Source organism: Podarcis erhardii, assembly GCF_964252035.2.
Source record: "Podarcis erhardii genome assembly, chromosome: 7".
Classification (NCBI taxonomy): Eukaryota; Metazoa; Chordata; class Lepidosauria; order Squamata; family Lacertidae; genus Podarcis; species Podarcis erhardii.
In genome coordinates, this window is record NC_138511.1 from 17436001 (window position 1) to 17452891 (window position 16891).

General features: G+C 42.7%; 1 long non-coding RNA gene across 2 annotated transcripts in view; it reads right to left on the reverse strand.

The window, feature by feature from the left end:
- LOC309347037 overlaps positions 1 to 9201 on the reverse strand; it is a 72530-nt gene extending 63329 nt beyond the window's left edge. Inside the window, exons 1-3 of one of the 2 annotated variants that reach the window (XR_014158773.1) lie at positions 8891 to 9201; positions 6220 to 6340; positions 4844 to 4911 (exon numbers count right to left, since the gene is read on the reverse strand). This is a non-coding gene — a long non-coding RNA (uncharacterized lncRNA). Of the gene's footprint in view, positions 1 to 4843; positions 4912 to 6219; positions 6341 to 8558 lie in introns of both variants that reach the window. The other variant, XR_014158774.1, reaches the window with a different exon arrangement.
- Between the last annotated feature and the right edge of the window lie 7690 nt (positions 9202 to 16891).

Sequence of the window (16891 nt, forward strand, 5' to 3'; positions counted from 1 at the left end):
GATATGAGAGAGAGTTTATTCCCGCTTTACACAGCAAGAGTCTAGTTGCATATTTGTTTCAATCTCTTTAGTTAAAGAATCCTATCTGGCAGTTTATTCCTGGTAAGACCCCTTTGATTCCCTCGTAAAAGAATAAAGACACAAGAGTCTTCCGTATAAGTATTAAAAGTTTACTCACATTCAATTCTCAGATCCCTGAAAGCAAGCTTTAGCTTGTAGTGAGAGATACAGTGTGGCTTACATCCTTGTTAGGATGGGCCCATGGGCTGCTGGCAGAGAGCCAGCAGTGCAATACAAGAGAAGAAATGGCATAAAAAATGAGCAGCATCAAAAGAAGCTGACTACATGACTGGACCATTTGTGGGGTCTGCAAGGGTCATGTCCACCTACCTGGTCACATGCAGAGGAGGATACTTGGGACCAGGTGTAACAGGAAGTTCAACTGACTGGAGTAGCATCCCCTGCTTGTGTCCACTCTAGGCAAACAGGAAATGTAGTATTTGTCTGCTCCAATGGATTACATCCCACCCATTGCATGTGGAAGCTCAGCACTACCTGACACACCTAGCACCTAATGGGCTACATGTGATTAATGTGTCCCTTGTCTGCACTGGGCACTCCTCCCACTCAATTCCATGTTCATCTCCCTGATCACTCTGCAAGGAGCACAATCGCCCCAGCTCCTGCAGGATTTTATACCGTGTTGTCCTCCTTGAAGCAGACATGGAGGATGGGGCATTCCATGATGCCACCTGTCAATCAACTGACAGGAGGTTTTCAGCATGATGGTTGGAGCGTCAAAGCCCTGCCTTTGCATGCTTTTCCAGCCCCTCCAAGGAAGGAGGCTTCATCACCGCTTGAAGGAGTCCATTCCACTGTCAAACAATGTACTTCCTAATGTTGAGTCTGTGGAGTTTGGAATTTACAGGGTTAAAACTCCTTGGTGTCCTGTATCTGGGAGGGGCCTGAAGCAGGGCCTTAGGTCACAGGCTTTGTCTGTCTTTGTCTGTGAGAATTGCTTTCACTTTTGACTGAGAGACACCACGAAGCAGCTGTGTGTGCTTTTGACACGGGAAAGATGCCGGAAAGCTCCGATGGAATGAGACTGATTTATGGCTTGCAAATAAACGCTTTTAGAGATAGCAACGAACTGTCTCTGGACTTGATTTATCCCTCTATCTCACACGGACGGCAGGACCGCTGCAACTCTGTTTTCCTGCCCAGGTCAGCCTCAAGCAGAGCCAGCAGGGAAGCGCTGACTGAACGGCAGGATTTAATGGCCAAAGAGTCAGAATCTGATTCCTTGTAACATGTTGCCATCGGTTCTGGACCTACCCTCCAGAGCTGGAGAGAACAAACTTGCACCATCCTTCATGTGACAGCCATTTAGATATTTAAAGATGGCTAGCATATCTCCTATCATTCTCTCTCTTATCAAGGCTAAACATACCCAACTCCCTCAACAGTTCCTCATAAGGCCTGGTTTCCAGACCCTTGATTATCTTGGACATCCTCCTCTGCACACATTCCAGCTCATCAATATTCTTCTTAAACTGTGGCACCCATAACAAGACACAATACGTCAGGTGTGGTCTGACCGAGGCAAAATAAAATGGTACTATTACTTCCCTTCAACTGCACACTATACTTCTGTTGATGCAGCCTAAAATAGCATTAGCTTTTTTTGCCGTTACATCACACTCTTGGCTCATGTTTAGCTTGTTGTCTACCAAGACCCCTAGATCCTTTTCACATGTAGTACTGGCAAACAAAGTCCTGCCCCCACCAAATTTTACGTATGTGCAGCTGCTTATTTCTACCTACAGTAAGTGCAGAACCTTGTATTTGTTTATATTGAAACTCATTTTGTTAGTTTTGGCCCAGTTCTTCAAACTATTACAGAATCCCAATTCTGTCATCTGTGGCGTTAGTTACCACTCCCAGGTTGGTGTCACCTGCAAATTTGATTAGGATCCTCTCAATTCCTTCCTGAAAGTTATTTCTAAGGAATTTGAACAAGGTGCCTAGGACAGAATCCTGCAGCACCCCACTTATCCCCCTTTCCCAGGATAACAAGGAAGCATTAGTGAGCCCTCTTTGGGTTTAGTCAGTCAATTAGCTCACCAGGAAGATCCTTAGGCAGCCACCTGGGTTTCATTAGATGCCTTCCACTTTCTTTCCTTGTTGGAATGGTTTGCATGGGTGCCAACTATGCGGGGTCCTGAGTGCCTGAGCACCCACAAATTTTAAATGAAGGGGACATCCCTCAAGGTTCTATTACATGGTGCATACATGGCCCACAGGATGTGTGATTGACATCAGCATACTGTGGGACATGTCGACAACATGCGTGCACACACGCATGCCATTGTAATGTCAGAATGTTGCGGGCACCCACAGTTGTAAAGCGACGCGCCTGATTGTGTCTACTTGTGCCTTCAATAGTTCACCTTTAAGAAACTCCCATCCATCATGGGGTATTTCTGACTATTTGATCTCATCCAGAACACAGCTGAGACAAGCCTAGTTAGCTCAGTTGTCTAGAGCGTGGTGCTGGTAATGCCAAGGTTGCAGGTTTGATTCCCGTTATATGGGAAAGCTGTTTTGCAGGGGCTTGAACTAGCTGATCCTCAGGGTTCCTTCCAGCTCAACAATTATGTGATTCTACTCAAGAATACATGGATAGAAATGCACCATGCGTGCGCCCAGAAGGGCTCTTTTAAAGCATGCAAAAGACATGGTGCCTCCAAGAGGCAGGTGCAGGGGGACTGATGTCCAGGGCCCACAGCCAGAAGGGAACCCAGACCTGGAGCTTTCATGTTCTTTCTTTCAGAAGCCCATCTGTGTTCCCGCTGGAAACGAAGTTATGAAGCAGAACCCCCACCCCTCTAGTGCATTGATCTTGTCCTGAAGTTGTAACCCTTTGAATAACCACAATTTGCCCTTAGGTTTTTTACTAGCAAGAAGTACACGTCTTTCCTGGGGTGGGTTTCTCTGCAATCAGATACTCCCTGGAAGTGATCTGCTGCAATAAGTGTGAGTGGGTTTAAGAGGATTCCCTGACCCCAAATAACAAATGCAAAATGTAACAACGGTTCAATGAGGCTTAGGCAAGTCCCCTGCTGTTCAGAAGCTAAAGAGTGGGCACTCAGTGAAAACTCACAGTATATTTAGATTAATGTAAAACTGTATACATGTGATTTTAACAGATTTGTGTGTCTGGGAGAAATTCAGCAGGTTACCCTTTTCTCCTAGGAGGTTCAGTTCTGGAGAAAAGCTTCACTACTATGTATCAAACTATCAACGTGGGCACGTGTATATTTTCGGGCCTAACAATTTACCTAAAAAGGGGACACCACTTTGAATATGACATGAAGCATATGTAATTGTTTTGCAGAGCTGTTTCTTCTTTTCAGAGTAGGTTGGAGGGCCCAGTATGTGGGGGCACCTCAGGACAAATATCTTATAGGTTCACATTCAAGACACCAAACAGGCTTGAAGCCCACAATTTATTTGCAATTGCTGAATTTTGACAGGTTCCTTGAGGCAACTGGGGTGACTGCCCATGAAATCAGGGTTCAGGGCTAATGGAAGACGGGAATGGAGTGGAGGTGTCAAGCAGTGAAGGTGTGCCTTTGAGATCTTTTGGTGAACCTGCTGAGCATCTGGGTTGATTGCAATCTGCTTCTCAGTTTTCTTCAGCCATAGCCTCCTCTGCGAGTAGAAAGTAGAGGGCATGTGATTAATTACTCTGAAAGATCAGCCCTAAGGAAGGCAGGAACCACACAATTAGAGAACTGAGAGGGACTTTGGAAGTCAGTTAGTCCAGTCCCTTTCATTACAAGCATCCCCAACATGTGATTTCTCAAAAAAAGGGGTGCAGAGTTGCTCTCTCACTCCCAAAAACAACACAAATTTCACCATCAGAAATAGCCTCCTCAAGTTCTACCAAAATTTGCCCTCTTATAACTTAAGCTGTAAGATCCACTCCTCTCCTCTGGGGCAGCAAAGCATGATTCTTTACCATCTTCCAACTGACAGCCCTCCATGGATATAAAGAGTGCTCTCCTCTCCCTTTCACTCTTCCTTTCTCAAGGCTAAACTGTGTTGTTTACCTGTATACAATGTTAGTGCCAGTTCAAGTAGGCCCATTGAAATGAAAGAAAATGGCTTACATTAATTCCAGTGGCTCTATTCGGAATATAAATCAGTTGGATATGACTATAACCTTTCCTCCAAGGGCATGCTTCTTGGGTCTCTTCTCATCCTTATTGCCCTCCCACAACCTCCTCTCGAGGCCTCTATTGATGGCCTTCTCATCTTCCTAGAGCAGTATTCACCTTGTTGAATATCTGAGCAAAAGACAGACATTCAGCAGGTCGGAAACTTCCCATCATGGATACTTCTTTGTTAGCAAAGTTACACCTGCTGAATTCTTGTCCACTAAAATTAAAGGAATAGGAGGACTTGGCATGGACAGAACAGCCAAAACAGAAAGCCATCATGACCAGGAAGCTGCCAGCCTAGGTGTCCCTCTCACTGCCCAAATCATACTCGAAAGGACAATTCTGCTGAAGCCCATGGAATGGATTGATGTGTGTGGTTGGCCTTAGTTTATGTGTAATGCCTGAAAAACTTTTCTCTGCTCTACCATGTGCCCTCAAGACAAGATGTTAGCGAACTATGATCAAGACCATAAATGGTGCGGATCTCATTTCTCAGTGAAGAAGGACTTTTAAATAATTGATTGGAGGAGAAAGGAAAGCTGCCAAAGCACAGAGACTATCTAAAAAGCTCATCATCCTTTTGCTCCATCCCCCAGAATCTTCCAGTCCAAACCAACCTCCTCTGCTCAGATGCTCTTCATTGTCTTCCACGCTACGGGAGTGAACACAAGAACATTCTGACGGCCTACAAGTAAAGAGAGATGTAGCTTAAGATCTGAGTATGAATCTCCATGTCATGAATGAACCAGCTCCCAGGGAAGATTTACAGTCAGCTAGAGAAAGCAGGCAGGAAGAGATAGAGTTAATTGCAATCTGGGGATTATAGTGTGCCAGCGAAGTACAAAATACAGAGACTAGAAATGAAAGCAGTTCAGAGGGAGGAAATGACGACGGAAGAGCATTGTCAGAGAAGGGGAGGGAGCTGACCCCCTGTTCCCCAAGATTTCGGCAGCTGTAGGAAACACCCATCCACCCACCCTTAGAAGGGAGATATTTGGTTTAGAGATGGACAGCTGTGATTACTGCTCGGATGCAATCTGGTGTTTTTTTGCAATTAATCTTCTTTTTAATTAACTACGCTCATTGTTATCAAGACTCCTTGACACGCCAGTACATATTTAAAATGATTGAACAGCTATTCAGCTTCCTCCACCGCAACAACCATGCCTCTGATTCCTGGTATGTTTGTTTGGATATCAGCAAAAAAAACTATCCTTAAAAATTATCCAGGGGAATTCATGACACTTAGTAAACAAGAATGCACTGTATCCCATCTTCGCTGTCCTCAGAGTAGTCTGGATTTGCATCAATGGACATGACTAAATAGATTCCATGAATCTAAGCCCACTATTTATTTATTTATTTATTTATTTATTTATTGAGTGTCCTTTGAGGTGGACGTAGGCTTACAGTGAAATTGACATCCATCAAATTAGTAGGTTTGCAGGTGGATTAGCCACAATCTTTCATTGAGTGGTTGATTGTGCAATGACACCAGCCTTCCTGAACGCACAAAGTGCCCTCCAGATGTTTCACACTACAGCTCCAGCCAACTTGGCCAACAGTCAGAGGTGTTGTAGCATCCATAGAATCTGAAGGGTACCAGGTTAGGGAGCATGGAGCACACTAATAACAGTAACCATAATGATAATAATAGAGAATGGAGAATAGCTTCCTGCTTTGAGCACACCTACATCATAAACAAGGAATGTTCCTGGGACTTCACAAATCCCCACTATCTCCCTTTCCTTAGCTTTAAAACCAGGAGAGCCTCTCTACCCTTTTCCCTGCTGAGGAATTTCCAGAAGGCCAACTGGATGCCCATTTCTGTGTTCCTGAGACTCCACCCTCTTTGAAGTGCTCCTTGTGGGACTCTGGCCTTCCTTTGTTTCAGATTTTATGATCTGCTACACACCAGTCTGCCATGCCTCTCCAGATACAAGGATGTCCTCATCAAGCATCTGAAACAATTTCCTTTCCCTTTCATACTTACATACTCTTTGTACATCTCTGTACGCAACCTTGGGCCCTTGGACAGCTCATGAGTGCCAGAACAGACAGCAAGATCACAAGATGCTTCATGATGGATGGAGAGGGCACTGGCTTTGAATCAACTGACAGGAGAAGCGGGAGGAACTTACAATTATATATTTACTGAACTCCAGAAAACACAGCAAGCGCAGAGCAATGGAGGCCACAAGAGCAATATCTACAACAATGTGGTACTACAAAGGAAAATATCACAAAACATCTGAGGGATGCCCTCTACTGTGCAGCCTGACTCATTGCATGTTGTAGTCCATGTCCATTCTTGTTCACGTAAGATGGCCAACAGGCTGTATCAGATTTGTCTTTAGAAACTTACTCCTCAATCCACCCTATTCCGGTAAACTAATACAGTGGTACCTCGGGTTAGATATGCTTCAGGTTACAGATGCTTCAGGTTACAGACTCCGCTAACCCAGAAATAGAACCTCAGGTTAAGATCTTTGCTTCAGGATGAGAACAGAAATCGTGCTCCGGTGGCGCGGCAACAGCGGGAGGCCCCATTAACTAAAGTGGTCTTCAGGTTAAGAACAGTTTCATGTTAAGAATGGACCTCCAAAACGAATTATTATTTTTTTCCTCCAAAAAAATTATTAGTTTTCTCTTATAACAAATAGACAAAAACAAAAAAGAAAAAATACATTTGACACAACATAAAAACTTAACAACAATAAAAACACACAAAATAAGAGAATTTTTTCTTCTTATTATTCCCTGGTGTATTTACATTGCTAAAAGACTTCCTCAACACCCTCCAATCTGGAATTCATCATATTACATATTTAGCAGTTCCCAATTTCATATTTATAACATCAGTATCTTCTTTCATTACTAACTTCTTAACCTTACTTCCAATTGTAATCGATAATAATCTTTGTTATCAATCTTTTTCTATCCCTTAGCCTAATCTGTTACTTCTAAGGATTTCTTAATTATCTTATGTTACAATATCTCACTAAATATTCTTTAAATTTCTTTCAATCTTTCTTCTTGTGTTTCCTCCTCTTTCTGGTCGCAGATTCTTCCACTCAGGTCAGCCAGCTCCGAAAAGTCCATCATCTTCATCTGCCATTCTTCTATCGTCGGTATTTCTTGCAATTTCCAATTTTTGGCTAATAAAAGCCTTGCTGTTGTAGTGGCATACAAAAACAGTCTAACATCCTTCTTGGGCAATTCCGGTCCTGTTATTCCAAGTAGAAAGGCTTCTGGCTTCTTAATAAATGTATTTTTCAACATGTAAAAAAAAAATCATTTTAAATCTTTTCCCAGAAGTCTTTCACCTTGGAACACATCCACCACATATTTAAAAAGTGCCTTCTTTCTCTTTACATTTGAAACGTAAGTTATCATTAGTGTGGGAGATTTTTGCTAGTTTCACCAGGGTTAAGTACCATCTATACATCATTTTCATAATATTTTCTTTTAATACAGTACATGCCGTGAACTTAACCCCTTTCTTCCATAACCTCTCCCAATATTCCATCATTCTATTGTGACCCACATATCTTGCCCAATCAATCATAACAGATTTAAATTGTTCATCCTTTGTATGCCATTCAAACAATAAATTATACATTTTAGAGATGGGCAATCGCGTTAAGAGCCTCCTGATGGGATTGTTCCACATCAGAAACACTCACTGATTCCAATTCTAAAAGTCTTGTTTCGTGTTCCGAGACCTGTTTTTTCACTTCTTGTTGATTTTTTCCTAGTTCATCACAACCTTTTTGAAGTTCCTTCAACGTCTGCTTATTTTCAGTAACCTCTGATTTTATTTCAGTTAGTAAAGTCATCACAGTTTCTTCAAAATTTGGAACCTCTTCTAGTTTTACTCTCTGGTTTATTCAACTTGTCAGCCCCATGCATGGCTATTTATAATTCAAGGTCAAGTTACTCAGTCTCAGTCACGGGATTTTGGACACAAACACTAGCTGGCAGCCCAGACCGCCCCTGAACACAGTGGCGTAGCGTGGGTTGTCAGCACCCGGGGCAAGGCAAGTAATTTGCGCCCCCTAACCCGTGGATTTTAGTAGGGGGCAGAGAGCTGCGAGTGCAAGCGTGCGCCCCCCCAGATGTTGCGCCCGGTGCGGCCGGCCCCCCCTGCACCCCCCACGCTACGCCACTGCCTGAACACCAAACCCAGTCTTATTCTTTAAGCCTTGGCTACTAATTTCTAAATTGGAAACCCTTAATGTTGTTGAGACAGTTATATTCAAAGCGTTGAGGGTAAAACAACCTTATGAATAGTTTAAACAAGTTCAGACAGCAGCAAAAACTTTGTATTACCCAGAGCGGAAAATGAAAGTAATTGTATCCTCTCCCTTTGTATCATAAAAATGGAGTCTGGCAGTTCCGCGCTGGGAGGTCCACTTCCAAAAAGCAAGAGTTTTTTCTGATCTTTTAACAGTTTCTAGCAGGGTAACAAAACAGTTAAATTTCCCCCCTTTCTCCCTGCTGGGTTGGAGATATTTCCTTAGAAGGTAAAAAGCCTCTTTGAAGTTACGTCTTCGGTAAACAAGCACTGCTTTCACTTTTTCTCCAGCAGAAAGGGATCGACCTCCGTAATTTAAATCCCTTTCATTCCAAATTTTAGTCAAATTATTATCCTTTTTACTCACGATTGTCCAAATTAAAGTTTACTTGGAGAAATTGGCTGCTCACGATCGCCGGACTCAGGAGCTTCACGCAGTGAGGGAAGCGTGTTGATTCCACAGAGCCCGCGTCTCAAACCCAGCTCACTTTCGGGGCTCTTACAGAGCTTACCGGGAAGCGAGGGAGTCGCTATGGGTACCCACCGGAACACCAGGTCCTCAGAACGCTCGATCTGAGGTTTTTAACGGGGTGCTGCAACGCTCTTGCAGTCACCCCCAGTCTCAATGCGCAGAGCTTTTTTGCCTGAAAGAGCTCCTGTCTGCCATGAAAGGGAGACCAACCCAGAAGTCAGAACAAATTAAGTTCTTAACCCGAGGTACCACTGTATTTTGAGAAAGTTACATCCCATGTTTTTTCCAGCCAGCCAACCTTTCATAGAAAATCCAGCTGACTTCCAGTGGCTCTCTATCTCTATCTAGAGCCATCAGGACAGAGGGACTGCGCTAAGGGTCACCAGGAAATTGAATCATTCAAAGTGCTAGTGCTGGATCAGGTGGAGGGGGTTTCCTAAACTGGCAGCATCCCCTGACTTGACCTGATGCTGTGCAAGGGTCCCCAACTAACCTTAAAAGACCTGGCCTGGGTTGCCCTTCTGCTTACCTAAACTCCAGGGAGCGTGAAAGTAACGTCTTGTCTGCAGAACAAGACACACCAAGGGGTTGGCAAAGATGAGATCCCATGTTGCTAGAGAGAATCTCAATTCCAATTGCTGCTGAAAACAGGAACCATAAGGAAACCTCACACCCCCTTTTGGAATGTTTTTATTAAATACTGACCCTCTTCTGGTGAATTTTCAGACAGGCATGTAGACAGAAATTGACTTGTTGCTTCCCTAAGCAAAAGGAACCATCTAAAACTATTCATTAAAGAGTATCAATAAATAGCAGCATACATAAATAGAAGCATACCTAACATATTTAAATAGAAAGATGTTTAAATAATAGATTGTTAATCACTCCTTTAAACACAGCTATACATAACGTTGCATGATAAAATCATTTTCAGTATAGAAGGAAGGTCACTAATAAACACATTGGGCATGTGAAAAGTGCCGTAAAATCCAGCACTCCACTCAGGAGATTCTGGCCCAAATTTCCTCATTTCTCAGAGCATTTCCATCTACAGTTTCTTTTTTCCAGGTATTTCTGGGGAACAGCCAGGACAGCACTGGGTTGGATCTAACTGCTGCAGGCAAAGAGAAAATGTGGTCCTTACCAGGCTAGTGGTCCTTCACTCTTTCTCAAGGGATGGAAAGAAGTTTGCTTTCAGAGAAGTCCAGAGATGTCTTGAGCAGAAGAACCCACCTTTGGCTGGTTTAAATAGCCAAATGATTAGTATTTTAATCTTAATCAAGATTAAGATGCTCATTGATGTTTGGAACTCACAAACTCGTTCTGCCAGGGACAAGCCGTTACAGAGCACAGGGAGTTACTTCCCCCCAAACACTTCACAGTTCTCATCACCTCGTTGGTTCTCCAATGAGAAGAGACGTTAAGTCATGCAACTCAGTCCTTAAGTACAAGGTGGGGGTTAATATTCTCCCACCAATTTATGATAGTTGAAATGCAGCATGAAGCACCCCTAATCTGAAGTGGGAGATTAGTGGGGAATGAGTTCATTGGATAATTCCCATGCATCTGTATATCTGTTTTCGCCTCCCATGATTTAAATTGAAGTCAAAAATTGTTCCTTGCAATCCTAAAGGGCAGGAGTGGATCACATGGGGTTAAGTTATTTGGGTGGGGTGATTATGATGGAATGCTAGGGGGCAGTGAGACAATAGATCCAATTCCCTAAGGATGGATGTATGGGGATGAGAGGGCGAGTCTAATGCATGCCACCTCTGCTCCATTATTCCTTTAACCCAGAACCCAGGTTTCATGGACACCCCAAACAATACCCGCCATTGCCTCAGAGGACCTGCCAGAACCCTGAAGTTGAAAATAAATCATGGCCTTCAAACCTGCCATTTGGTGTATTGAATGTAAACCTACAATATGTCTGTCCAGAAGTGTGTTACAGAAAGTGTTTGCAGCTTCATTGGGCCAGGAATGGTTTTGTTCCCTGCCTTGTGGTGCTTGAATGAGCTGGACATTGTCTCCACTTTGCTGCACACAGGGAAATCCTGCAGAATTGATAACACATTGTCTTCTTCCTTGTCACCAAACAGAGGAGCAGAGGCTGTATTGATAGATGCCACATGGACTGCAGGTGGGGGAGGATCTTGGGGTGAAGGATGACTCCAGCCCTGGATGCTATCCATTGCCCCTCTGCCTGCCTTAAGTGCCCATGAAGAGAGCTGCTCAACAGCTCCTGGCCACTACATGGACTCTCCTTGGTGCCTGCCAATCACAGGTTGAGGGGGGTTTCCTCCAGGTGATGCATTCAACTGAGGCTTCCTCCCAATTTCCTTCCACATAGTTGACACAGAGGATCACACAGAGGGCCAGAGGATATCTGGCATTTATTAAGCATCCCTACAGGGGATGCTGTGTGGACAGTGCATGACAATTAGCATTCATCCAACATTCCTTCCTGATTATATGCAGGGTATTTCTACAACTTCCATTTCATTATTTGTCCATGTCACACTTTGCAGGGCATTTTCACATTGCAGTTCTAGACCCTAAAAGTGCATTTCTTTTCCAAAAGTTGTGTGTGAGAGAGGGCAAGGGAACATACATTCCAACTTATCAATATTTTTCTTTAACTGTGTTGCCCAGAACTAGACACCATACTGGAGATCATCTTGGTCACCCTCCTCTGAGTACATTCCAGTTTATCAATACGTTTCTGGAACTTCATGAGCTAGACACAGTACTCTTAGTGTGGTCTGATCAAGGAAACATAGAGCAGTACTATTACTTCCCTTGCTCGGGACACTATACTTTTGCAGATGCACACTAGGATGTCATTCACTTTTTCTACTGCAGCATCACATTGTTGACTCATGTTAAGCTTGTTGTTTACTAAGACCCTGAGATCCTTTTCACCTGCACTACTTGACAAGTCAGGTGCCCCCCACATCTCATGTTTGTGCAGCTGGTTATTCCTCCCTAAGTGTGCCAACAGGTTTTTCTGGCTCTCAGTTGGGTTGGGCCCTGGAACCCACTCCCAAATCAGAACACAGATTTTACTCAAACTTGCTTGTCCTTCATGTCATATGGAGCAGGTCAAGGGAGGTGAACCACATGGTCCCAATTCGGCCCATTCAGCATCCCCTCTGGGCTAGTCAGGCCATTCTGAGCAACGATCGGTATCTGTACTTTAAATCAAGATTAAGATGCTCATTGACGTTTGGAACTCACACAATCGTTCTGCCAGGGACAAGACGTTACAGGCTACAGGGAGTTACTTCCCAATGCACTTAACATTTCTCATCACCTCATTGGTTCTCCAATGTCAAGAGACGTTAGTCATGCAATTCAGTCCTTAAGTACAAGGTGGGGGGTTGATATCCCCCCACCAATTTGTTATATTTCAAATGCACCATGAGGCACCCCGATCAGAAGTGGAAGATTAGTGGGGAATTGTGAAGATGATGTTGGGAGGTTACACACTAGTTTTGGGGGCTTCCAAGTCCTGCATTGGGGAGTTTCCCCTGCCCCTTTCCAAAAACCATTTGCTTCACGCTGGAGTTCAGCACTTGGGGCTTCCAAAGGGACACAGAACAGCTGATAGTTGGTGCTCCAGAGACCCCTTTTGCCCCCGCCCAGCCACCTTTACGCCTGTCCATACCTGACCTTTGATAAGATGTGAGGTGATTGGGAAGCCTGCCCAGAATTGTCTGATGGGCAAAATGGGGTGGGCCTCCTTGGGGCTGAAGGTTCACCATCCTTGCCCTGGCACAATAATGTTTAGAAAAGAAACACATGTTTTGCAGCATGAAAATAAATGTCAAAGTATCCTGCAAAGTTTAGCCTGAAGAAGTGTGGAATAGGAAGATGCAGGAACACACTGCAAAAAAAATATTCTTTTTAAAAAACAACAACTGATTTTTATTAAATTTTCCACGTTTATCATGTTCACATTTTGTTACATAATTCTTTAACTTAATACATTACTCTACAAGAGCGTAGACCTCCTTCCCTCCCTCTTCTGACTTCAACACATCTTTCTATATTTTTCACATTTCTATAATCACTTGTTTACCTTCTGTCTTATTATTATAATATTTCACCTTGTTATCTGTAAAGCAGTTCCTTATATTTGCATTACAAAACATTTCAGTTCAAGCCTACAAACATTTTCAGATGTTTACAATTTTCTTTCATGTAAATTATAAATTTGTTCCAGTCCTTTTAAAACAGTTTGTCACACTGATTCTGGATCTTCCCCATCAACTTGGCCATCTCTACGTACTCCACCATCTTGACCTGCCAGTCTTCCAATGTTGGGAGTTCCTGCTGCTTCCATTTCTGAGCCAGAAGTATCCTTGCAGCCTTTGTGGCATACATAAACATATTTACATCTCTTTTATGTATTTCCTCTCCAATTAAACCTAATAAAATGCCTCTGGCTTTTTCTTAAAGTTATATTTTAAAACCTTTTCCAGTTTGTTATATTGACGAGAACCAGCTCGCCATCCGTAAATAATCAGTCTCACGCCAAGATGGGTTGAAGAAGTCTGGCCGCAGCTCTCTTAGAAGCTGCTGCTGCCCCAACCTTTATTGAGAGTCCCAGAAAAGATACAAATTCAAGGAGAGAGCTTTGCCTCAGTCAGCAGATAAAAGACAATACAATACATTAGTCTCATGTTCTCACACCAGACCACGCAGTTGATCATGCTATGCTACGTGGACCAATCATTGGATGGCATGAGCTCTCCACGCGTTGATCATGCTCCAAGCAATGCTTTTAGCTATGAAATCATCCTTGCGATAATAAACTTTTGCCCATGCTCTTATGGACAAATGACCATATTACCACATTATATATTGTGTCCCAAAAGGCTTTCACTTTAGAACAGGTCCACCACATATGGAGGAAATTCCCCTCCTTCTCCTTACACTTCCAACAACTTTTATCTTGATTTCTATACATTTTAGTGAGTTTGGCAGGTATAATGTACCATCGATACACCATCTTAAATATATTTTCTTTGAGTGACACACATGCTGTAAATTTAATGGTTTTAGTCCACAGTTTTTCCCACCTTTCAAAATCAATATTGTGCCCCAAATCCTGGGCCCACCTAATCATAACACTTTTTACCTCTTCACTTCCTTCCACACCTCTTCATAATTATATTTAATGAGGTTTATATTCTTGGATGTGAACCAGACTCCTAAATATTTTACCTTTTTTTCTATTGTCATTCCTGTCTTTTGTTGTAATTCACCTATTTCTTTACTGTCCAAATTTTTGGTTAATATTTTTGTATTAGTTTTGTTCAGCTTAAAACCTGCTAATTGCAGATACTCTTCTATCTTTTTCAAAGCTTCTACTACACTGGACATCGGTTTTTCTAGTGTCAAAACAACATCATCGGCAAAGGCCTTAAGCTTATATTCTTTTGATCCAACACCAATCCCCTTTATTTCTTTTGTTGCTTCTATTTTCTTCAACAGGACATCCAATATTGTTATAAATAACAATGGTGATAATGGACACCCCGTTTGGTTCCCTTTGTTATCTCAATTTTATCTGTAAGGTTATTATTAATTATCAGTTTAGCATATTGTTCCGAATAAATAGCCCAAATACCATTTAAGATTTTTTTTAAAAAAAAGATATTTATTAAAATTTTCAAAAAATAAATAAATCCAAAAAAGATTAAAAAAAGAATTAAAAACACTCAACGTTTACAATCCTTATTTTCAATAACCTATTTCTGCGACTTCCCCTCGCCTCCCCTTCTTGTATTCCATTTCCAAATGTTAGTTCAACAAGTTCTTATCCCCAATTTTCAACCTTAATTCATTATTATATTTAATTCATTTTGTATATCAAATTTTAACTTATATACATCAGTCTTTATACTTAAAACCTTTTTCTAAGGTCGACCCAAATTCCCTTCCACGAATTCCCCATTTTTATACTAATAACAAAACAAAAATAAAAAGAATAAGAATAAATTTATACACCCTTTGGATTCCCAAACCCCACCCTCCCTTTCCCGGTTTCGATCCCCAAACCAATGTCCATCAGTCCATCTGCTATCAGCCTGGAGATCTCACATCCGAGGCTCTTAAATCTCTCTCAATTCCTCTCTGCCGGTTTTTTTGATAGTCCTTTGTATTAAACACCAAATCTCGGAGGAGCTCTGTCCCAATAATGTCCATATTTCTTCCAGCCAGACCTCCATATTTAAAAGTGGAGCTCAGATCTTGTTTCTTAATCCTTTTAAGTCCAAATGTCCCAAAAGCTCCAGCTTCAACCTTGGTCAAATTTATAATCCATAGATCTTCAGATCTCCACAAAAGGAGATCTTTCCATTCCTCATTCTTCAATTCAAACCAAATTTTTGTCATCCAGTCCTTATTTTCCTTTGTATCCATCTTGACAGGCCTCTGGCTCTCCTTTGCCATCTGCAGCATTACAGCCCCTCCTTCCTGCTCCTCCTGATCAGCATATGTCTCTTTCTCCTCTTCCTCAAATTTCTCAGATTTCTTTTCTTGTTCAGCTGGCTGGACTTTTTGAGTCAAGTCCTTATCCAACTCAGTAAGTTTATTTACTGTTGACTTCAATGTTGTGACACTTGTAGCCAAAACATCACTTTGCTCTTGCAACTTTCCCAAGAGAAAAAAAGCCTTGTCCAGTTCAGCCTGTATTTTTCCACCTGTAGCCATTCTTGTAATGTCCCTGAACCCCCTCTAGAGGGATTCTGGTTATTTAGTATTCCTTCCACTTCCAGCCCAAAAGTCAAATTAACTTGTTTCAGTTCTTCTTTGTTTCCAACATTTTATAACTATATTGTAACACATATAACCAGCAAAGACAACAGAAACAAAGTTCTCTAATTTTTTCCAACTTTGACAGCTAGTTTGACAGCTGTCAAAATCTTCTATGTCTCCTCAACAGGCTCTCTCTCGCTGATCACTCCCGGGTCCCGGGGGGGTGGCACTTCAGCTCTCAAAATTAACTCTTATCCTCCAGCAAGATTACTTATACTGTCGAATCGTGCAATTAATAGCTTTATCCAATAAAAAGGAGATGTTCTCTCAACCTTAGTTATCTGGTCCTTGCTTCAAATTGTTTACAAGGCGGGGAGATGGACTTCCTCTTTGCACCTTCCCCGATCGTGCCAAATTCAAGACAGATTTTTCTTTTATAAATCCGATTTCCGTATTACTCACGGGCTTTTACTTTTGGTCCAAATGTTCAAAGGAAGAAGGCAGCGCTCTCCGACCATGGCATGCGGCTTCACTCAGTAGGAGTAGCAGTCAACTCTAAGCACCACGCCTCTCCCCGTCCCCCATTCCGAAGCCTTTAAAAAGGCTCCTTCTCGGGTCGGGGAGGGCGCAAATGGTGCCCGCCAAGTCACCAGGTCCACAGGCTTCAGCGCCTGTGGTTTCTGAGGGTCCCCGCGTCACCACCGCTGCAGGACCCGTCTCCTATTGAGCCGATTCCCTCCGGGGCTCGGATGGAATCCGCCATTAGACGATGGCGCTAACCCGGAAGTCACCACATCACTGGTGATGTGACTTGAAGCAGGGTGGTGATGTGGGGATAGGACTGGGTAGGAGCAGATCTGAAGCAAATTCTGTATCCCTCTAACACCACAGCTACACCACAGAACTTTACATCTGCGCCACAGACTCTCCTTAACATTGATTGCCTACTTCAGGTACCCATGAAAGAGTTCTAGAACAGGCAACATGAAACTTACGTTGTAAACAGGGCAGAATGGGTGTGGGCATCAGGTGGGTTGGAAACTTTTTCAATCCCAACTACCATTGAACCCAACATGTTTTGACTACCTCCCATTTTGACTTTCGGCACTGTCACTGGAACTTAACCCCACC